The sequence below is a fragment of the Pristiophorus japonicus genome, chromosome 5, assembly GCF_044704955.1.
Source record: "Pristiophorus japonicus isolate sPriJap1 chromosome 5, sPriJap1.hap1, whole genome shotgun sequence".
Classification (NCBI taxonomy): domain Eukaryota; kingdom Metazoa; phylum Chordata; class Chondrichthyes; family Pristiophoridae; genus Pristiophorus; species Pristiophorus japonicus.
The window spans coordinates 177,310,875-177,328,950 of NC_091981.1; the positions used below are offsets into that span (position 1 = coordinate 177,310,875).

Here is an 18,076-nt window from a genome sequence, read left to right on the forward strand (position 1 = left end):
TCGCTATTCGAACCAGGCATCGGCAACTTCACAGGCACCAAGGTACAGATCCATCTAGGCCCCGATGCACGGCCCGTCCATCACAAGGCTCGGGCGGTTCCGTACATGATGAGGGAGAAAGTTGAGATCGAACAGGACAGACTCCAAAGCGAAGGAATCATATTGCCAACCGAGTTCAATGAGTGGGCCAGTCCAATTGTTCCGGTGTTGAAAAGCGATGGCATGGTCAGAATCTGCGGAGACTACAAGGTAACGATTAACCGAGTCTCACTGCAGGACCAGTACCCGCTGCCCAAGGCGGATGACCTGTTTGCAACGTTAGCTGGGGGCGGAGGGAGGAGGAGGAGAGTCGTTCACCAAGTTGGACCTAGGAGCTGGCTGAATCTTTGAAAAGACTGACATGCATCAACACACACAAAGGGCTGTTCATATACCACAGGTGCTCTTTTGGGATTTGCTCGGCTGCAGCCATTTTCCAGAGAAACATGGAGAGTTTGCTGAAATCTGTTCTGTGCACCGGTATGTTTCAAGATGACATCCTGGTCACTGGTCGTGAATACAACCTGGAAGAGGTTCTAAGTTGCATAGACAGAGTGGGACTCAGACTGAAACGATCCAAGTGTGTTTTTCTCGTGCCAGAAGTCGAATTTTTGGGAAGAAAGATTGCAGCAGATGGCATCAGGCCCACGGATTCATAGACAGAGGCCATCAAGAATGCATCCAGACCACAGAATGTGACGGAGCTGCGTTCATTCCTGGGACTCCGCAACTATTTTGGTAACTTTTACCCGGGTTGAGCACGTTGTTAGAGCCTTTGCACATGTTGCTATGTAAGAGTGACGACTGGGTTTGGGGCAAATCTCAAGACACAGTCTTTGAGAAGGCCAGGAACCTGCTATGTTCAAATAAGTTACTTGTACAATATGACCCATGTAAAAGTTTAGTGCTAGCTTGTGACGCCTCATCGTATGGGGTCGGTTGTGTGTTACATCAAGTCAATGTATCGGGTAACCTCCAACCGGTTGCATATGCATCTAGAAGTCTGTCTAAGGCTGCGAGAGCCTATAGTATGGTCGAGAAAGAGGCGTTAGCATGTGTATATGAGGTTAAGAAAATGCACCAATACCTATTTGGACTTCGGTTTGAGCTTGAAGCTGACCACAAGCTACTCATTTCAGTGTTTTCAGAGAGCAAAGGTACAAATACCAATGCTTCGTCCCACATCCAAAGATGGGCACGAACATTATCCGCTTATGACTGTTATCCACCACAGACCAGGCACTGAAAACTGTGCCGATGCTCTCAGCCGGCTACCATTACCCACCACTGGGGTTGAAATGGCGCAGCCTGCAAACTTGCTACTGGTCATGGATGCTTTTGAGAGCGAGGGGTGACCCGTCACGGCTGGCCAGATCAGGGCCTGGACTAGCCAGGATCCTGTGCTATCAATAGTAAAGAGTTGCGTTCTAAATGGGAACTGGTTGGCCGTTCCCGGGGTAATGCATGAAATTAAGCCGTTTCACCGACGCAAAGATGAAATGTCCATCCAGTCGGATTGTCTCTTATGGTTATTGTCTCGTGTGGTTTTGCCAAAAAAAGGCAGGGAAACGTTTATACACGACGTACACAATACCCACCCAGGCATTGTCATGATGAAAGCAATTGCCAGGTCGCGTGTTTGGTGGCCCGGCATTGACTCGAACTTGGAGTCATGTGTGCACCAGTGTAATACTTGCTCGCAACTGAGCAATGCACCAAGGGAGGCTCCACTGAGTCTGTGGTCATGGCCCTCAAAACCGTGGTCCAGGATCCACGTAGACTTTGCCGGCCCCTTTCTAGGAAAGATGTTTTTAGTAGTTGTGGACGCTTATTCCAAATGGATTGATTGCGTAATCATGTCATCCACCATTGAAAGCCTCCAGGCCATGTTCGCCACCCATGGCTTGCCCGACGTCCTTGTCAGCGACAATGGACCATGTTTCACCAGCTCGGAATTCAACAAGTTTATGACCCACAATGGCATCAAGCATGTCAGGTCTGCTCCGTTTAAGCCCGCATCTAACAATCAAGCAGAGCGGAAAGTCCAAATAATCAAGCAGAGCATGAAATGCGTGACTGACGGCTCCCTGCAGATCCGCTTGTCTTGCATTCTGCTCAGTTGCTGGACGCGACCCCATTCGCTCACCAAAACCCCGGCAGAATAGTTAATGGAGAGCCCTCAAAACCAGGCTCTGCCTAGTCCACCCGGATCTTAATGATCACGTGGAAACTCAGCGACACTGGCAGAACATGTACCTCGATCACGCGGCTGTTTCACGTGACCTTGATGTTAACAAATCTGTGTTTGTCCTGATTTGCGGTCATGGTCCCGATTTACGGTCATGGTCCCAAGTGGGTTGCTGGCACTGTTTTGGCCAAGAAGAGAATAGGGTGTTTATAATCAAACTGTTAAATGGCCAAACATGCAGAAAGCATTTAGATCAGACCAAATTGCGATTTACTGACAACCAGGAACGACTTGAAGAGGACATCACCATCGACGATCCAGCAATCGACATGGCTATCAATCACGAGGATGAACCCACCGTTCCTGACAGTCCAGTCAGACCAGCCAAGGCAGTGCAGCAATGGTCCGGCTAACTCACACATGCCAGGGTTTGAGCTTGGACGATCAACCGGGAGCGAAGGGCTCCGGATAACTTGGACGGGGGCGGGGAAAAGAAGAGAGAGAGCGCGACAGCGATGTAATACTTGCCACCACAGGGCGCGACTGTTGGGGTCCTAATGGTCACCTGCACACACGTGCAGGGCCTGTATAAAAGGTTGGCTGCCATGTTGTTTCAGCACTCTGGAGTTGTAATAAAGACTACGGTCACACTAAGTTTAGCTCAGTGGAGTTCTTCTATATGCAACAGGGAGTCTGGTTTGCCGCAAACTCCTTCCACTGCCTGCGCTTGCTTTCTGCATGCTCTCGGCAATGAGACTCGAGGTACTCAGCGCCTTTTCGGATGCTCTTCCTCCACTTAGGACGGTCTTTGGCCAGGGACTCCCAGGTGACGGTGGGGATGTTGCATTTTATCAAGGAAGCTTTGCTGGTGTCCTTGAAACATTTCCTCTGTTCACCTGGGGCTCGCATGCCATGCAGGAGATCAGAGTAGAGCGCTTGCTTTGGGAGTGTTGTGTCAGACATGCAAACAATGTGGCCCGCCCAATGGAGCTGGTCGAGTGTGGTCAGTGCTTCAATGCTGGGGATGTTGACATGATCTAGAACACTGATGTTGGTGCGTCTGTCCTCCCAGGGGATTTGCAGGATCTTGCGGAGACATCGTTGGTGGTATTTCTCCAGCAATTTGAGGTGTCTACTATATATGGTCCACGTCTGAGCCATACAGGAGGGCAGGTATCACTATAGCCCTGCAGACCATGAGCTTGGTGCCAGATTTGAGGGGCTGATCTTCGAAAACACTCTTCCTCAGGTGGCCTACAGGCCTCCACTAAACAGTCAGCAGGTTTATTGAAGCAAGAACAATCACTACAACGTATTACACTTTAAATTCAAATCAAAACGTAATTAAAATATTTTCCTGCCAAAGGGCCCCGATCCCAGCAACACTCCGGCGGTGTAGCGTTCGAGCACTGACTCGAATACCTGGCGGGGGCACTGCTTGAAGAACTCCTACCTTTTTTTTTAATAACTGAAAATCCAGGTGGTGTCCGTTTTCCAGTGGCCCGGCCACTGCTTCCCTTACCGCACAAAACTTCTTCTTTACTGTGGCTTCACCCCGCCGTTTATGGCGGAAGTGCGCACTGCTGAACGCCCCCCCCCAGCTGAACGTGGCTGGGGGAGGGAAAAGTCCTCGCCCACGGCGGCCGATCGATTTTTTATTTCCGATCGACTACTCAAACTCCGTGGTAGCCATCCCTTCGGGGATGGTGAATTTCGGGCCCAATGGCTTCAGTCTTCCTGATGTTGAGTTGGAGGAAGTTACAACTCAACCAGGACTTGAGTAGTGCATGACATTTAGTACAGACAAGTGAAAGTGAAAGTGAAACAGTGAAATATAAATATACATACATACATACAACGTGTAGGAATTCACTTGTCTGTACTAAATGTCATGCACTACTCAAGTCCTGGTTGAGTTGTAACTTCCTTCAATATATATATATATGATAAATAAAAGTTAAAAGTAAGATTGAGTGATCTGGGGTTGATGTTAGATTCAGCAATTATTGGCTCAAAAATTGCGTTCGAAGGCTTCCTGCGGGCGGACGCCTCCAACCGAAATTTTTTTGACGAAAATACCTGGTGGTCCCGGAGGAACATAGGCTTGCGCTCCGAGGCCTAGTTGCACAGTCCAGCATACGGGCCCATATTTCCCAGGAGCGTATGGGTATCCTGGGATCACATGGGCCTGGACCACCAATCACAATGTAGTACTCTCATTCATAATAATGGGAGCTCTGAGCTTTTACCAGGCCCAAGAGTTTGAAGGACATTCGCTGGGCAACAGTTGGGCAAATAGTCCAAATCTCCGCCTGCAAATGTCCTTCTCCCGGTGATGTGCGCGCTCTGTCGAAAGACATTTGGACAGATTGCAAAAGCCGGTTCTCGCCGCATGCGCATTGCGCGGCAAGAACCGGCATTTGCGAGGTCTCTTCGGGTGCGTGCGCACATTGTACACACTTGGAGAGGCCGCAATTTGTGGGCCAATATGTCAAATCAATGAGCAGCAGCTTTAAACAAAGTGAATAGAATGCTGAACTATATTGCTGGATCAGTGGAGAAAAAGTCAGAAGGTGTCATGCTAAAACTGTACATCATCATCATAGGCAGTCTCGAAACGAGGATGACTTGCTTCCACGCCGAAAAGGGATGTGTTCACAGGTGTTTCAATGAAGGACCTAATATTCCAGATCCTGAACTACATCCTGAAGGGTGGAAGATGCCTGTGCGTGGATTTTTTTTAAACATGTGGTGGCCGTTGCACACCAGCCACTGTACAGTAAAACTGTACAATACCGTCAAATTTCACCTTGAATATTGTGTTCAGTTTTATATCAGCAAGACATAAGTGAAACATTCATGCCATAGAAACGATGCAGAGAAAAGCTACAAGGCGGATCCCTGATATCAGTTACAGACTGAAAAAACCTGGTGGTCTTTAGGCTCGAAAACGGAGGAGTGTTATAGAAGTTTACAAGATATTAAAAAGGTATAGATTTTTCCTTGGATGGATGAGCTAAGACAAGGCAATTAGCCAATCTGTATTTAAATTTTATTTTTTATTTTTATTTTGCCAATCTGTATTTATCTGGTGATTTTGTGAGCCAGCCGCTATGAAGTGAACGAGACCAAGCCAGGAATGACTTTCATGTCAATCGTAACTCTAATCAGAGCAGCACCTGGTCTCCGTCAACACTTTCCAACACTATTGTAGGCAAGGTCAGAAAGTTTGCTGCTTGGTAAAATTAAATCTCTGTCCCATCACACTATGGCTCTCGAAGGATTCAACTTATTAAAAATATATTCTGTGCACATTCCCAATGGTTCAGTGAATACATGCCTTGTGTGATACTAAACCATACAGAACCAGGAAGACTTGCATCTATTTGAAAATCTGTGCTGAGTTAACTGAGCCAGTGCACTAGTTAGCCTCAGCGTCCTTTGACTAGGGAGAGGAAAAATAAAATTAACTAGGGTTTTCTCTTCCATTTGCTATTCAATGACTGCTGTTGAAAAGTGTGCACATGTGGATGTTAGGGAATGACAGGATCAGGTTTGTCTGTGATGCCTCCCATGATTGAACAGCCTGTAAAAAAAAAAATCAATGTCTATTTTTATACAAGTCGTATAAAATAGAACAGGATAATATAGGATTGCTGGCACGCGAGTCTGTATCTCAGCACAAGTTAGCACTTTCAGGAGTGAAGGAAAATCTATTTTAAACATCTCTAACAAGAAGAATTTTAATACAAAAGTGAACTTTTAATTATGGCTAAACCACTTTAAAATGTAAGTTGAGAATAAAGAATATGGTCAGTCCTGAGAGAGACCCTCATTAATCTGCAACAAGTGACATGCACAATGAAGTAACCCCATTAAACTTTGAACCAACCATGAATGACAAAGGGAAAAGCCATGCTTAAATAAGCCAATTATTGGAGTCAACATGTGAACGCCACAAGAAGATTTTGAGCAAAAAAAAAATAAGAACTGACACAATAAAGTACCTAGTTTTTTTTTAAAACTGCAGTTGACCAGGATACCCTGGTCTAATGAAGAGAAGACATCTAAAGATTTAAACAGTGTTCGTCGGTTTGTCCACCAGACGCTTGAGGACTCCAGGAAAGGTTAAATTGGGTTCTTATTTAATCAGTGTGTTACTGGTTAAATAAAAGACCTCTGGGAGATAGTATATCTGTGTGTTTCTGTTAAATTGGATTCAGGTCTACGACCCCTACTCGAACACCTAAGGCAGGAGGTGTGAAAGTCATAAATAATTCCTACAGGAGGAAGAGGAAAGAAAATGTTTTAAATGATGGAGTGATTATTTACACCGCAGTTGTGTCTCTGCAGATGCGCGCCCGTTTAGTACTGTATTCGATCCGGCAATGTAGCACCCTGCATCACCACGCTTCCGTGTGGAGAATGTCAGAGGATTCGCTGGTGGCTGGCGGGGGGGCGGGGGGAGAGAGAGGGGATGGGAGAGAAGAGATCAGAGGGGGAAGAGCGGGGATCGGAAGGGGAAGAGAAGAGATCACAGAGGGGGGAAGCGCAGGGATCGGAGGGGGAGAGCGGGGATCGGGGGGGAAAGAGAGGAAGAGATGAGTGAATGAGAGAGGATCGAAAAGAGGGGATAAGGACAGTGGATAAGAGAGGAGAGCAGATCGGAAGAAAGGGGATCGAAGCAGGAGGGGAGAGGAGATCAGGAGCTCGGGGGAGGAGATCTGGTTGATTTCTCGGAAAGTCCGGCTTATTGAATTGGACAAAATCCAGATGTTATGGCACCGTCACTATTCACTTTATACCCAATAAATTACAGTGATTATTTGCACCACAGCAAGGGGAGAGCGAATCGTAAGAGGGGGAAGAGAGGAGAGAGGTCAGGAGCTCCGGGAGGGGGGGGGCGGGGTAGAGAAAGAGGTCAGGAACTGGTGGTTGTGGGTGGTCGGCGGGGGGGAGGTCAGGGCATCGGGGAGGGGGAAAGTCAGGAAGTTGATGGGGGGGGGTGGGATGGTCAAGAGGTCGATAGAGAGGTGGGGGGAAATGTCAGGAGCCTGGAGGGGTGGGATGGAGAAGGTCAAGAACCCGGAGGGCAGGAACTTTTAGGGGGATGGGGAGACAGTCGGGAGAAAGAGGATGGTGGTGGGGAAGGTCAGGAACTTATTGCGGGGAGGGGGACAGGGGAGAGAGAGCCGGTACTAACCCACAAGGTGAGCCCTGTCTGTTCTCTGAAAGCAGTAATATGATCTCTGTCTTGAGCCTGGCAGTCAGAATTAATGGATCAAATTACACATTGCAAATTACTTGATTACTCAGGCAGGCAGGATCTAATTACACATTCCAGACAAACTGCTGGGTGTGGCTCGTCATCCAAGGGGACCAATCAGAACTTTGATGTTGCAAATACGCACTGCCTTTAAATTATTCTGCAATCACTTTACTTCTTAGACAAAAACAGGATTTTTTTTCATTCATTTTCAAATTGTTTAAAATCTAATCAATCCATAATATAAATTCCCAAAACAAAAGCATTTCAATTAGAAATTAAATCATATTTTTTTGGAATTACTAGCCATCTGCAAAGCAAGAAAGTTAATTCAAAACAGTGAAAAAGTATTCATTATTAAAAATTGTACAAGGCATTAATTGTTTTATTCAACATCCTTACAGATTTGTACAGCATCACAAACAGGTTATAATGTGAAAACTTTTAAACAGAGAAATATTAAACATCAGTGAATGCAGAAACAAAATCGGGGAGGGATGTAAGATGAATGATCTCATAAAAGTGCTGAATAGATGCATTTATCTAAAAGAGCAAATCCCATTTATAATCCTACAGATGGTCAAATCACATTTACTCCTTAAAGATGTGTTTAGTGCATTTACTCAATGGTACAGCAGATACACTCATGTGGTACCGAACCACAGACCTGAAAAGGCCTATGTTTGATTTTAAATCTGTGCTGAGTTAGCTGATTTTGGACAGTGCACAAGTTGGTACTGCAGTTGGCCTCAGTACCCATAGGCTAGGTATTTAATGAACCCCATGTAATTATCCACTAGTACATAGTACATAGTACACTGCATACTTTACAAAGGCAGGGGTAATGCCGCTGACTGCTAGCGGACAATAAACCCTCAAAATACAAAATCCCATCTCTGGTTACTATATTTAATTTATGTTGCAGTATCACTGCAAAGTCCAGAGCAGAAACTGATCTGGAACACATTAGTATAAGAGATTATCAGCTTTGGTGGTTGACCATTCAAATACCTGCGTATTAATGCATCTAATTTTAAAGAGATATGCTCTCTTGCCACCTGTCAGCTTCATGTCCATATCATGCCAGCAAATGGTTGCATCACCACTTGACTCATTGCACTGTCCACTGTGAGTGATGCACTCTCTACATACAGCAGACCATGTACCACCCGACAGCTATCAATTCACAGGTCTAAGCAGCCTGTGCCAAAGACAGCCTCGAGAGGGTGCTCCAATCTTACTTGTGCAACAACTAAACAAATTACTAATATGCGCCTACTGTCGCTTCAGAAGAACATTAAAAACGGAGAATAAGTAGAGAAATAACAATTCAAGCTTATAAGCTATGGGGTAATAAATATCTGTAATAGGCAGTCATGATTAAGATCAATTCCAAAAGCCAAAAAATTATTTTGTTATTACCATATACTGTTAACAGCTATGCAAATTAAATCAAATTGATAATGAATCTTGCTGTCAAGTCAGCCACCATTAGCATGGTACACTTGCATCAAAAGCAGTTGGCATTCTTGAGATATAGCATTGTAATATATTGTAGGTCTTTATTTTGTCCACTGTACATGGTCCATGTCTCTGAGCCATACAGGAGGGCAGGTATTACTTCAGCCCTGTAGACCATGAGTTTGGTGGCAGTTTTGAGGGCCTGGTCTTCAAACACTTTTCCTCAGGCGGCCGAAGGCTGCACTGGCGCACTGGAGGCGGTGTTGGATCTCATCGTCAATGTCTGCTCTTGTTGATAGGAGGCTCCCGAGATAAGGGAAGTGGTCCACGTTGTCCAGGGCCGCGCCATGTATCTTGATGACTAGGGGGCAGTGCTGTGCGGAGAGGACAGGCTGGTTGGAGGACCTTTGTCTTACGGATGTTTAGCGTAAGGCCCATGCTTTTGTACGCCTCAGTAAATACGTCGACTATGCCCTGGAGTTCAGGCTCTGTATGTGCGCAGACGCAGACGTCGTCCGCGTATTGTAGCTCGACGACAGAGGTTGAGGTGGTCTTGAATCTGGCCTGGAAATGGCGATGGTTGAACAGGTTCCCACTAATTCTGTAGTTTAGTTCCACTCCAGCGGGGAACTTGTCGACTGTGAGGTGGAGCAGAGCAGCGAGGAAGATTGAGAAGAGGGTTGGGCGATAACGCAGCCCTGCTTGACCCCGATCCGTTGGTAAGGATCACGGTCTGCATGTCGTCGTGGAGCAGGCTGGAGAAATACTATCAACGATGTCTCTGCAAGATCCTACAAATCCCCTGGGAGGACAGACGCACCAACGTTAGCATCCTCGACCAGGCCAACATCCCCAGCATTGAATCACTGACCACACTTGATCAGCTCCGCTGGGCAGGCCACATCGTTTGCATGCCAGACACGAGACTCCCAAAGCAAGCTCTCTACTCGGAACTCCTTCACGGCAAACGGGCCAAAGGTGGGCAGAGGAAACGTTACAAGGACACCCTCAAAGCCTCGCTGATAAAGTGCAACATCCCCACTGACACCTGGGAGACCCTGGCCAAAGACCGCCCTAAGTGGAGGAAGTGCATCTGGGAGGGCGCTGAGCTCCTCAAGTCTCGTCGCCAAGAGCATGCAGAAATCAAGCACAGGCAGTGGAAAGAGCGTGCGGCAGACTAGTCCCACCCACCCTCTCCCTCAACGACTATCTGTCCCACCTGTGATAGAGACGATGGTTCTCGTATTGGACTGTTCAGCCACCTAAGAACTCATGTTAAGAGTGGAAGCAAGTTTTCCTCGATTCTGAGGGACTGCCTATGATGATGATTTATGTTAGCTGGGAAAGAGGAACGCTGGCAGAAAAATGAAATCCAAACGAGACAAGGTTCATTCAGCGTGACGATACAGCACACTGCAGAACCCACATTCAACCAGACTGCTGTACCATTTCAATTGAGATGCAACAAGCATTTTAATAGTCTATTATCAAAATAGTTACTTGCTGCAGCCCCAAATGAGTCATCCATTTACCTCACCGCCAGAGGAAGAATTTTGGAAACTGACCAGGTTGACATGCGTGCTTCATAAGAACATAAGAATTAGGAACAGGAGTAGGCCATCTAGCCCCTCGAGCCTGCTCCGCCATTCAATAAGATCATGGCTGATCTGGTCATGGACTCAGCTCCACTTACCCGCCCGCTCCCCATAACCTTTAATTCCCTTATTGCTTAAAAATCTATCTATCTTTGACTTGAAAACATTCAATGAGCCAGCCTCAACTGCTTCCTTGGGCAGAGAATTCCACAGATTCACAACCATCTGGGAGAAGATATTCCTTCTCAACTCGGTTTTAAATTGGCTCCTCCGTATTTTGAGGCTGTGCCCCCTAGTTCTCTCACCCACCAATGGAAACAACCTCTCTGCCTCTATCTTGTCTATCCCTTTCATGATTTTAAATGTTTCTATAAGATCACCCCTCATCCTTCTGAACTCCAAGGAGTAAAGACCCAGTCTACTCAATCTATCATCATAAGGTAACCCCCTCATTTCTCGAATCAGCCAAGTGAATCGTCTCTGTACCCCTTCCAAAGCTAATATATCCTTCCTTAAGTAAGGTGACCAAAACTGCACGCAGTACTCCAGGTGCGGCCTTACCAATACCTTATACAGTTGCAGCGACACCTCCCTGCTTTTGTACGCCATCCCTTTCACAATGAAGGCCAACATTCCATTTGCCTTCCTGATTACCTGCTGCACCTGCAAACTAACCTTTTGGGATTCATGCATAGCTCAAAAAAGGAAAAATTTGTTTTTAGTGCCCAAAAAAAAAAACCACAAAAAAAAAACCCCCCGAAAAAAAAACCCAAAAAAAAAACAAAAAAGGGCCTTGTAAATGTCTTGTGTGTGTCATCCAGGTCGGGTGGCACGGATACATGTTTTATGTTTTGCAGGTTAACTCAAAAGAGTTTCATGCATAGCTCAGTCGGTAGAGCATCAGACTTTTAATCTGAGGGTCCAGGGTTCAAGTCCCTGTTCGGGCGTTCTGTTTAAAGCATATTACGGGGCCCTGTTCTCTCCGGATCCGTCCAGCGAGGAAGCGCGTAGAGTTTTGTGGGAGGACCTGCTGAAGGTCAGCCCGGAGGGCGCCGAAAATCTGGAAGCTCCGCTAAGCCTGGCGGAGCTGACTGGTGCCCTCGACCGGCTCTCGAGGGGAAAATCCCTGGGGCTGGACGGGCTGACCGTGGAGTTCCACAGGGCGTTCTGGGACGTCCTGGGGGGCGACTACGCGCGGGTCCTGGGGGAAAGTCTGGCGACCGGGGAGATGCCCCTCTCTTGGCGCAGGGCAGTCATCGTCCTGCTGCCTAAGAAGGGCGATCTCCGCCTCCTTAAGAACTGGCGCCCGGTCTCCCTCCTCAGCACGGACTACAAAATCTTCGCCAGGGCGATGTCTGCTCGCCTTGGTGCCGTGCTGGACCACATGATCCACCCCGACCAGTCCTACACGGTCCCGGGCCGGACAATCCACGATAACATCCATCTGGTCCGGGACCTCATCCATTGTTCCCAAGAGGCTGCTCTGTCGGTCGCCTTCCTATCCCTCGACCAAGAGAAGGCGTTCGACAGGGTGGATCACGACTATCTGCTCGGAACTCTGCGCGCTTTCGGGTTCGGGACGCATTTCGTCGCCCGGATCCGACTTTTGTATGCCGCCGCGGAGTGTCTGATTAAGGTTAACGGGTCCTTGACGGCGCCCCTTCGCTTTAGGAGAGGGGTGCGCCAGGGATGCCCCATGTCCGGCCAGTTATACGCCGTTTGCGTGGAGCCTTTCTTGCGCCTCTTGCGGACGAGGTTGACGGGACTGGCTCTGCAAGGGCCGGGCGTGGAGGTCATCCTCTCGGCTTACGCCGATGACGTGCTCCTCGCGGTAGAGGATCCCGCTGACCTGCGGAGGATGCGTGAGTGCCAGGAGATTTATTCGGCCGCGTCCTCCGCCAGGATCAACTGGGAGAAATGTTCCGGACTCCTGGTGGGTCAGTGGCGGGTGGACTCCCTGCCGGAGGAGCTCAGGCCTTTTGCCTGGAGCACGATCCATCTCCTCTATCTGGGAGTCTACCTTAGCCCCGACGAGGGAGCCTGGCCGGCGAACTGGCAGGAGCTGGAGGCCAAGGTCGCCGCTCGCCTAGAGCGCTGGACAGGACTGCACCGAGTGCTGTCCTACAGGGGTCGAGCGCTAGTCATAAACCAGCTGGTGGCCGCAATGTTGTGGTACCGGCTGGTCACTTTCACCCCTCCCCCTGCGTTTGTCGCCAAGATACAGAAGAAGCTGGTGGACTTCTTCTGGAACAACAGGAAGCACTGGGTCTCTGCTGCGGTCTTGAGTCTCCCGCTTGAGGAGGGCGGTCAGTCGTTGGTGTGCGTCAGCGCCCAGCTCGCGACTTTCCGTCTTCAGACCCTGCAGAGATACCTTTACGTCGAGCCCCCTCCTAGGTGGTGCGCTCTGGCGAGGTATTTCTTCCGCCAGCAACGCGACCTCAATTATGACACCCAGCTCCTGTTTGTGAACTTGGGGGGTGCCAGGACCGCCCTCCGGGAGCTGCCTGTCTTTTACAGGGAACTCATCAGGGTCTGGAACAAAGTCTCCACCAAGCGCAGCTCTCCGCCGGCTGGAGTGGCGGCCGTCCTGCAGGAGCCGCTGCTCGGGAATCCGTACCTCCACGACCGAGGTTTTATGTGGCGGTCGGAAGAGAGGGCTGTGGCTGGTGAGGTGACCAGGGTCAGGGACCTGCTCGATGGCGGAGGAGCGGGCTGGATGGCGCCAGACACGCTGGCGCGGCGCCTAAATTCTGCCAACGTCCGCCACGCGGCCGATGCCATCGAGTCGCTAAAAACAGCTCTGGGCCCTGACTCCGTTAGGTGCATCGAGGAGGCTCAAGCACGTGGGGAGATCCCGTCCGAACTGACCCCCGTCCGGACGGAATTCCTCATCGGCGCCAAACCCCGGAACCTCCCTCGGGGGCCGGCACCTCACAACTTGAGCCGCCTCGGGGAAATCCCCTCCGTGCCTTTCAGTTCCGCGCGGAGGGGTTTCCTGTACGGGCTGCTCCTGCACACTCTCAACTTTGCCATCCTCGCCTGCCGTCCGGACACGCCGTGGCGTACCATCTTGCCGTCCGGAGGAGGCGGGGGTCCCCGATGGAGGGCACTCTACGCAGGGGTCCTCCCACTATTCGTCGGGGACTTGGCCTGGAGGGTGGTGCACGGAGCAGTGCCGTGCAACAAATTTTTAAGCCGGTTCACGGACTCCCAGGCCGCCTGCAATTTCTGCGGTCTGGAGGAGTCCGTGTTCCATGTTTTTATTGAGTGCACAAGGTTGCAGCCCCTGTTCCATTATTTGAAGGGGCTGCTCCTGAAATTCTAGCTGCACTTCAGTCCCACTCTCCTGATCTTTGGGCACCCTGTGCGGAGGGGAGCGGGTAGTTCCGAGGGCCTCCTCGTAGGACTGCTCCTGGGCACGGCCAAGGGTGCCATCAGCCGGTCCAGGCAGCGGGCGGTCGAGGGGGTCGTTCAACCTGACTGCCTGCCTCTCTTCCGCTCTTACATCCGGTCCAGGGTGTCCTTGGAGATGGAGCACGCGGTGTCCACCGGTACGCTCGTGGCCTTCCGCGAGAGGTGGGCACCGGAGGGACTGGAGTGCATCATCACGCCCGGCAACCAAATTTTAATTTGATTTTACGTTTTAAAGTTTAATTTGTTTTAATTGCCGGTGTTTTTAGTGTCCCCTTCCCTTTTATAGGGGGCACTGGGGAAAAATTGTGATTTTAGTGCCCAAAAAAAACCCCCCCAAAAAAAACCCAAAAAAATGAAAAAAAGGGCCTTGTAAATGTCTGGTGTGTCACCCAGGTCGGGTGGCACGATTTAATGTTTTATATTTTTGCAGGTAGACTCTAAAAGAGTTTCATGCACAAGGACCCCCAGGTCCCTCTGCACCACAGCATGTTGTAATTTCTCCCCATTCAAATAATATTCCCTTTTACTGTTTTTTCTCCCCAAGGTGGATGACCTCACACTTTCCAACATCGTATTCCATCTGCCAAACCTTAAGCCCATTCGCTTAACCTATCCAAATCTCTTTGCAGCCTCTCTGAGTCCTCTACACAACCCACTTTCCCACTAATCTTAGTGTCATCTGCTAATTTTGTTGCACTGCACTCTGTCCCCTCTTCCAGGTCATCTATGTATATTGTAAACAGTTGTGGTCCCAGTACCGATCCCTGTGGCACACCACTAACCACTGATTTCCAACCGGAAAAGGACCCATTTATCCCGACTCTGCTTTCTGTTCGCCAGCCAATTCTCTATCCATGCTAATACATTTCCTCTGACTCCGCGTACCTTTATCTTCTGCAGTAACCTTTTGTGTGGCACCTTATCGAATGCTTTTTGGAAATCTAAATACACCACATCCATCGGTACACCTCTATCCACCATGCTCGTTATATCCTCAAAGAATTCCAGTAAGTTAGTTAAACATGATTTTCCTTTCATGAATCCATGCTGCGTCTGCTTGATTGCACTATTCCTATCCAGATGTCCCGCTATTTCTTCCTTAATGATAGTTTCAAGCATTTTCCCCACTACAGATGTTAAACTAACCGGCCTATAGTTACCTGCCTTTTGCCTGCCCCCTTTTTTTTTTAAAAACAGAGGCGTTACATTAGCTGCTTTCCAATCCGCTGGTACCTCCCCAGAGTCCAGAGAATTTTGGTAGATTATAACAAATGCATCTGCTATAACTTCCGCCATCTCTTTTAATACCCTGGGATGGTGGGATATAGAAACATAGAAACATAGAAAATAGGTGCAGGAGTAGGCCATTCGGCCCTTCTAGCCTGCACCGCCATTCAATGAGTTCATGGCTGAACATGCAACTTCAGTACCCCATTCCTGCTTTCTCACCATACCCCTTGATTCCCTTAGTAGTAAGGACTTTATCTAACTCCTTTTTGAATATATTTAGTGAATTGGCCTCAACGACTTTCTGTGGTAGAGAATTCCACAGGTTCACCACTCTCTGGGTGAAGAAATTCTTCCTCATCTCGGTCCTAAATGGCTTCCCCCTTATCCTTAGACTGTGACCCCTGGTTCTGGACTTCCCCAACATTGGGAACATTCTTCCTGCATCTAACCTGTCTAACCCCGTCAGAATTTTAAACATTTCTATGAGGTCCCCTCTCATTCTTCTGAAGTCCAGTGAATACAAGCCCAGTTGATCCAGTCTTTCTTGATACGTCAGTCCCGCCATCCCGGGAATCAGTCTGGTGAACCTTCGCTGCACTCCCTCAATAGCAAGAATGTCCTTCTTCAGGTTAGGAGACCAAAACTGTACACAATACTCCAGGTGTGGCCTCACCAAGGCCCTGTACAATTGTAGCAACACCTCCCTGCCCTTGTACTCAAATCCCCTCGCTATGAAGGCCAACATGCCATTTGCTTTCTTAACCGCCTGCTGTACCTGCATGCCAACCTTCAATGACTGATGTACCATGACACCCAGGTCTCTTTGCACCTCCCCTTTTCCTAATCTGTCACCATTCAGATAATAATCTGTCTCTCTGTTTTTACCACCAAAGTGGATAACCTCACATTTATCCACATTATACTTCATCTGCCATGCATTTGCCCACTCACCTAACCTATCCAAGTCGCTCTGCAGCCTCATAGAATCCTCCTTGCAGCTCACACTGCCACCCAACTTAGTGTCATCCGCAAATTTGGAGATACTACATTTAATCCCCTCGTCTAAATCATTAATGTACAGTGTAAACAGCTGGGGCCCCAGCACAGAACCTTGCGGTACCCCACTAGTCACTGCCTGCCATTCTGAAAAGTACCCATTTACTCCTACTCTTTGCTTCCTGTCTGACAACCAGTTCTCAATCCATGTCAGCACACTACCCCCAATCCCATGTGCTTTAACTTTGCACATTAATCTCTTGTGTGGGACCTTGTCGAAAGCCTTCTGAAAGTCCAAATATACCACATCAACTGGTTCTCCCTTGTCCACTCTACTGGAAACATCCTCAAAAAATTCCAGAAGATTTGTCAAGCATGATTTCCCTTTCACAAATCCATGCTGACTTAGACCTATCAAATTACCTCTTTCCAAATGCACTGATATGACATCCTTAATAATTGATTCCATCATTTTACCCACTACCGAAGTCAGGCTGACCGGTCTGTAATTCCCTGTTTTCTCTCTCCCTCCTTTTTTAAAAAGTGGGGTTACATTGGCTACCCTCCACTCCATAGGAACTGATCCAGAGTCAATGGAATGTTGGAAAATGACTGTCAATGCATCCACTATTTCCAAGGCCACCTCCTTAAGTACTCTGGGATGCAGTCCATCAGGCCCTGGGGATTTATCGGCCTTCAATCCCATCAATTTCCCCAACACAATTTCCCGACTAATAACGATTTCCCTCAGTTCCTCCTCCTTACTAGACCCTCTGACCCCTTTTATATCCGGAAGGTTGTTTGTGTCCTCCTCAGTGAATACCGAACCAAAGTACTTGTTCAATTGGTCCGCCATTTCTTTGTTCCCCGTTATGACTTCCCCTGATTCTGACTGCAGGGGACCTACGTTTGTCTTTACTAACCTTTTTCTCTTTACATATCTATAGAAACTTTTGCAATCCGTCTTAATGTTCCCTGCAAGCTTCTTCTCATACTCCATTTCCCCTGCCCTAATCAAACCCTTTGTCCTCCTCTGCTGAATTCTAAATTTCTCCCAGTCCCCGGGTTCTCTGCTATTTCTGGCCAATTTGTATGCCACTTCCTTGGCTTTAATGCTATCCCTGATTTCCCTTGATAGCCACGGTTGAGCCACCTTCCCTTTTTTATTTTTATGCCAGACAGGAATGTACAATTGTTGTAGTTCATCCATGCGGTCTCTAAATGTCTGCCATTGCCCATCCACAGTCAACCCCTTCAGTATCATTCGCCAATCTATCCTAGCCAATTCACGCCTCATACCTTCAAAGTTACCCTTCTTTAAGTTCTGGACCATGGTCTCTGAATTCACTGTTTCATTCTCCATCCTAATGCAGAATTCCACCATATTATGGTCACTCTTCCCCAAGGGGCCTCGCACAACGAAATTGCTAATTAATCCTCTCTCATTACACAACACCCAGTCTAAGATGGCCTCCCCCCTAGTTGGTTCCTCGACATATTGGTCTAAAAAACCATCCCTTATGCACTCCAGGAAATCCTCCTCTACCGTATTGCTTCCAGTTTGGTTAACCCAATCTATGTGCATATTAAAGTCACCCATTATAACTGCTGCACCTTTATTGCACGCACCCCTAATTTCATGTTTGATGCCCTCCCCAACATCACTACTACTGTTTGGAGGTCTGTACACAACTCCCACTAACGTTTTTTTGTCCTTTGGTATTCTGCAGCTCTACCCATATAGATTCCACATCATCCAAGCTAATGTCCTTCCGAACTATTGCCTTAATTTGCTCCTTAACCAGCAATGCTACCCCACCTCCTTTTCCTTTTATTCTATCTTTCCTGAATGTTGAATACCCCTGGATGTTGAGTTCCCAGCCCTGA

The 18,076-nt window shown here is 48.2% G+C and overlaps 1 protein-coding gene and 1 non-coding gene across 3 annotated transcripts in view; one reads left to right on the plus strand and one right to left on the minus strand.

Annotated features, from left to right (window-relative positions):
- The window catches only part of stx17 (syntaxin 17), a 156,515-nt gene that overhangs the window by 79,377 nt on the left and 59,062 nt on the right, over positions 1–18,076 (minus strand). The gene's annotated exons all lie outside the window — the stretch shown is intronic.
- On the plus strand, positions 11,424–11,496 carry trnak-uuu (transfer RNA lysine (anticodon UUU)). The gene has a single exon. It is a non-coding gene; the product is annotated as a tRNA-Lys (tRNA).